A 6,458-nucleotide genomic window follows, 5' to 3' on the forward strand; every position below is an offset into this window, starting at 1 on the left:
CCCAGGTCTTGGTACAGATCAACAGTGTGGTTTGGGCATGGAGGTGCACTTTTGGTAGCTGTAGAAGGTGAACTAAATCATTTGATACTATTACTGACTCAAATTTAAGTTTAAGTAGCTGCAAGAGTGTCTTTCAAGGATGAAAACTGTAGAAGGCTCACTGCCTTTGTCCTTATGTTGTGGCCAACAAATTTATGTGTCACCAAATGACATTATCCTGCCTCTGAAGCTTCCTACAGCCCTTTTCCTAAAACCCTTTGTAAAGACATATTTTGGTAGTGAATGAGTACATAGCAAAAAATAGTGTAACCTGTAAAAGAGCAGCAATGGATAAAAGAGTTGGTTCCATGAATCCATACCAGAAGTGTGTGATTAATTAGATTTTCTAGAGCCTACTAGATAGGAACTCTGAACAAAATTTCTCCTGGACCTGATACATTTTGAAAGTCCCTCCATTATCTAATAGGGACTGAGCTCATGAGGCATCCTTTCTATTATGCTGAATAGAAATATAGGATATCTATCTCTTACTCTGCTGCCTATCTTCATAAAACTTTATGGAATTTGTAACCTGAGACTTTCACCCCGTCCTTCAATTCTGGTTTAAACTGGTGAGGAGGTTCAAACATAACTTCAGAAGAGACTGAGAGCAGACAAGTGCACGTGTAAATATTTATCTGCACACACAATGATTGATCATTTATTAAATTGATTAATAGACTTTTTCCCTTACATTTAAAAATAAATTAATGAATAATATTTTTTTTAAAAGTGAATAAGGGCACTAGAAAAGACAGATGAAAGAGAAATGTATCTAGACATTGTAAAAGGGTTAAGTGTGCTGGGCTGGCCTTGACTGGCCACCAGTTGGCCAGCATGCTGCTCTCTTACTCCTACTCCCAAAAGGACAGGGGAAGAAAATAGGATGAAAGAACTCATGGGCTGTCGTAAGGACAGAGAAATCACTCACCAGTTACTGTCATGGGCAAAGAAGACTTAGCTAGGGGAAGATGAATTTAATTTGTTGCCAGTTAATAGCAGAATAAGGCAGCAAGAACAAAAAGCAAACTAGAAATGCCTTCTCCTCACTACCTTCTTCCTAGGCTCACCTTCAGTTTGATTCTCACTTCTACCTTTTCCTGGCCCAAGACATGCAGGGGAATGGGTGTTGCAGTCAGTCCATAAAGCTTTCTCTCCACTGCTCCTTCCTCCTCATGCTCTTCCCCTGCTCCAGTGTGGGGTCCCCCCCATGGGATGCTGTACTTCCCAAATGTCTCCAGTATGGGTCCTTTCCATGGGCTTCAGTTCCTGCCAAGCACTGCTCCCACACGGCTCCGTCCCATGGGGTCCCTCCATCCATCCATCCCCCAGGAGCAAACTGCTCCAGCACGGGTCCCCCATGGGTGGGCGGCAGCTCCCCCCAGACCCCCTGCTCCTGCGTGGGCTCCTCTCCACGGGCTGCAGCTCCGGCCCGGGGCCTGCTCCTGCGGGGGCTCTCCATGGGCCACAGCCTCCTCCAGGCCACATCCACCTGCTTCACCGGGGGCTGCTCCACCCATGGGGGGGCTGCAGCATGGAGATCTATTCCATGTGGGACCCACAGGCTGCAAGGGAACTGCTGCTGCCTGCCTGCAGCACCTCCTGCCCTCCTGCTGCACTCACATGGGGTCTGCAGGGCTGCTTCTCACCCCACTCTCCCAGTTGCTGTAGCACAGCAGTATTTTTCCCTTTCTTTCCTCTGCTCTCCCAGAGGCCCACCCAGCATCACTCCCTTGCTCAGCTCTGGCCAGCAGCATGTCCCTTTTGGAGCAGCTGGAGCTGGCTCTGCTCTGACATGAGGCAGCTGCTGGGCTCTGCTCACAGATGCCACCCCTGCAGCCCCTCCTTGCTACCACAACCTTGCCATGTAAACCCAGCACAGTAACTGAAATGTGGAGGAGGCAATCATGCGTCTGTAAGTCACACCAGCAGTAGAAATTCTAGGGAATTATGAGTGTATACCATTTTGTGCAGTAAAGCAACAGAGGATCATTTTCACCATGTCCTCTCTTAAATAAACATTTCTCATTCTAATTTCACACTAGCCTTACTGCCTTAAATATTTATAAGTACATAACTCATCTTAATAGGACCGTTAATAACCACAGCCAATACCTATCAGGTTACAAATTCGCTATGATACCTAAAACAAAAATGTATCACTATGTCATTTTTCTAATAAAGGGACTGAAAAAATATAAATCCTTTGCTCTTTCAGTAACCCAAGCTTGTATGTTAATACTAGATCATCAGTGATTCTTGCATCACATTTGAAGAGATAAGTAAATCTTACAACATTAACCACTAAAATCTTTTTAAAAAATCACAGAAAGACTAACTATTTTGTAATCAACTCTGACACAATACAATTAAGAGGTTAGTGCATAAAGGATATATTTTTTTCATAATTCAATAGACAGAGGATATTTCGCAAAGTAAAAAACAAGCCTGCAAATACTGCTACATAGTAAAAGTGCCCCTGAAGAGGGCAAGATAAGAATGCATAATTGTATTTGAATACGCAGGCGTATTTTAGCATTAAGCTCTGCTGCCTCTTAATGCTTCTCATTAAAAAAAAATATGTAGGTATTTGGTCATGTGGTGATAGAAGGAAATAATTCTCATTTGAGGAATATTTGCTTGGTGTAAGCCTTTGCCAGAAGGTATTTCTGAGGCCAACCCTGAAAAGAGGTTTTAAGAAGTCTTACAAGTTATTAACTTTAATAAGAAAATCTACAGCTAATAGTTTTTATAAAAAGGTATAAGTTCATATACATGAACTACCAGGTAAAAGAATGTAGACTGAAACAAACTCAAAACCTGTTTTGGATGTAATTTTTTTCAGAATGATTTGTTCTATGTTCCCACTGTACTTTTACATCTAATATTGGCCTGAGCTTGTGCTAGAGTACCAAACTGGGTGAAGAGCTGCCTGAAAGCAGGTGAGCATTTCCTCTGCTCACAGACACAGACCTTTCTGTAAAGATTCTTTCTCAAACATATGAGACAAGACAAATCTAATGGACCTATGTCTTTGACCACGTTACAGAGTGAGTAGTTACTGACTGAGAAGCAAGTATGTAGAGAGCACTCCTAAGGGGAAAAGAGAAGCTGTCAAAACTGCACTTTGCAATTACAATTTCTCCTTGCCTACATGAAGATAATAAACCACAGAAGTTAAAACAATGGCAGCATGTACATGGCATTAGGCCCTTCTGCTTGTATGGCAATACTGAAGAGGCACTACACATGTAATACATATACAAGGTACACAATATACACATATACACACACACGACACATTCCAAATTGTGATGATTCCAATTCCAAATTGTGATGAATATGTTCATCACAATTTTTCTCAAGAATCCCTTTGGCTTGTCAGTCATGGTCTGCTTGCTTGTTCTGTTACATGCTGTTTAATTTTTCACCCCATGTTTCATGGGTTTATTCTGCTCCTCTTTTCTTAGTATGTCTTGAATCGAAACCACATACAACAGACTTGAATTTGTGACTTTGAATTTCATGATGATTTACTGAGATTAATCATAACAAAACACATATCAAACTCTCACTAACAACCAACCAAAACTAAGGACTGCTAAATCCCACATATTTATTAATTATCTAACCCACAGATCCACATGCCTGTTTCTGAAGGCAAGAGTGTGCTCCTCCTCACAGAGCAGAGAACAGAGGGAGCATGCCACAGCTCTATTGCTGTGAAAAAGCAGGCTCTTCAGCAACAGCAGGCACAGTGCATTTCGTTATCAGCTTCCACCTTCTGGCCCTGGGCAGTTCCTGGGCCTGCCCCATGACGCACTGATATGGCCGTGTTTGGGTGTCAAGTCCTCCAGTGAGCGTGTGCTGCGCAGCCTGACCAGGGTTGTGGCTTGCACCTGGAGAGTCAGAGCTGCAGGGCAGCCTCGAGGTGGTCTAGAATCACCCTTTGTGGGTTTGGAAGTGTGTTTTCATAATCTGGAGTCCAGCCCGCAGAACACTGGGGCTTAAGGCACAATTTTGTTTTCACTCTTTGTTTTCATACACTCAGCGCATATTTCAAACAGCCAGTTAGCAGGACTAGGACTTGTTGGAGCACGCAGCATATGGGTAGCAGCTACTTATCATGAAAATGTTTCTCCTACTTCACTGTAGTGTTGAATTACTCTGTGTTCAGTAGATATTTTTACCTAAATCCTTACTCCTCCAATGTGTATCTGTAGTCTGAGAATGATATATTAGATGCCTGATTTTTTTTTTTTTTTGGCATATTGATAGTGAAAAGCTGTAACAAGCAGATAGTTTATATCATGCTCAGTGTGCCTCCACCCCACTCATCTTTACAATGTGTTAAATTCAAACACTGCTAGTTTAGTGAGCCAAGCTTCCCCTTATTTCACTAATATTTTATGAGTTCCTGTCTTAAACACCTGGAGACAAACTAACCTCTGGTGTAATTCTAGCAAGAGTTATGCTAGCTGTGAGTTCAGGCTGCACTCCTTAAAATGCAGCTTAATTTTCCAGCAGAAATATATAACAATGATTCTTTCTTTCCCAATGTGTGTACTCTCTGTGTTTTGAAACATGTCTTTTTACTTGACTAAAATAGCATCTTCCTAATTTTTCACAAAAAATAGCATTGGAGAGTCAACACAGCAATGGAAGAAGCAAGCTATGCATTAAGAAATTTGTTTTGCTGGATGCACTTGGGCCCCATCATATTCTTAACTTTCCATACAAAACCTATCATAATAGCGAATTACTATCCTTGTGAGCTGTTGTGTACACAAGATTGCAAATTTGGTATCAGAACAGCGTCTGAAGAATAATTTTGCAGAATCACATGCTTTTTCTGTAGGAAAGCAAGATGATGCTATTAAGACATGGGAACTAGTAACAGATCTGTGTTCATAATTATGAAAGTCTAATGTGACTCTTTCAAGTCTGCTATGGTCAGTCATGTGGTGGTGGTTATCAAGCTGATGGCTAGCTAAACTCAACCACACCGCTCTCTCACTCCCCCTATTCCCCCTACTGAAAAGAGCAGGGGGAGAAAACAGGATGATGAAAAAGGGCTCACATATTGAGGTAAGGACAGCTTAATTATAGAGAAAAACAAGCAAAGTCTGCACAGAAGTAAAAGGAGAAAACAGTTATTCTCTATTTCCCAACAAGCAGTGTTCAGCCATGTCTCAGGAAGGAGGGTCTCAACATGTCGCAAGTTGCTTGGGAGGACGGGCGCTTTCCTAACAAGAGCCCCTTCCCCAAAAGTCCCTTCGGGCATTTTGGGCCAGCTGCCTTGGTGCATTTCCCCCCCGGGGCTGCCCACCCCATCCTGCTGGCTCTGTGGGGCTGGGGGCCAGCCCTGGTGCTGTGCCAGCTCTGCCCCACTGCAGACAAAACAACTGGGGCCTGGGGCCGCAGGTGCGGGGCACAGTGCTGCATGGGCTGCTGCAGGACGGCGAGCTCCATCCCAGCCGGGCCCAGCACACAACGTGACTGCTGATACCAAGGCATGGGATCTTTATCTTCCTAAGGTACACAGCTTAATTCTCAGAGCAGAATTACACTGAAGCGAGCTTTGCATACAGCTTTGGTAGAGCTCTCTTTAAGAGGTATTTTTCAGGCACCTACACTCTACACTGTTTATTTGCTATCTATTGGCCCAGTTGTCCACTTAAGTTCACACTTGAGGAATAGTTTGCTCTGGGTCCAAGTATTCTCCTGACTAAATGATGACTACAAAGTAGCAGCCGTCAAAAGTGAATCCTGTGCCATGTCTAAAAGCCTTTTTTTTTTTTTTTTTAACTTAGCCTCTGTGTAGGCTTGTTTCACCCAAGGGGTTACTTACTGGTCTAAAGAATATTTAAGGAATGGACAAATTTCCCATACAGCAAAAGGACAAAACAACTTCCCTTGGAGTTCCATCTTGAAATATTATTTAAATTTTACAAAATCTAGAGCAAGTAGTACTTTACGGTGAGGAGAGTGAGGACTGTGATGATCTTACCCATTTGTATTTAATATCACTCAGCTAAATTACATAATTTATGACTGGACGGATATCAGTGCTTCTTTTTTTTGGCCACTGCCAATTGTAGGCTATTGCAAGGACATACAATTCAGCAGCCTAATGCTGCAACAAAACAAAGCAAAACATTTTTCTTCATTTTACAATACAGTTTTATATTTATAATGATTATTTGTGCTTCTACTAACTAAATACTCACCAGCAGCACCAACAGCGTGCTGCCGGTACCTGTGGAGTAAGTTAGATGGAGTTACGGGATAAGCCGCGTATCCCCTGCCAGCGCACGTTGGCAGGCCCTCCCCCCTGCCGTTAACGGCCGTTAACGGCCGCCAACGGCCGCCCCTCGGCGGGAGGAGCCGGCGGCCGCCCCTCCCCGCGCGCTGCCGTC

Source organism: Aythya marila, assembly GCF_965140915.1.
Source record: "Aythya marila genome assembly, chromosome: Z".
NCBI lineage: Eukaryota > Metazoa > Chordata > Aves > Anseriformes > Anatidae > Aythya > Aythya marila.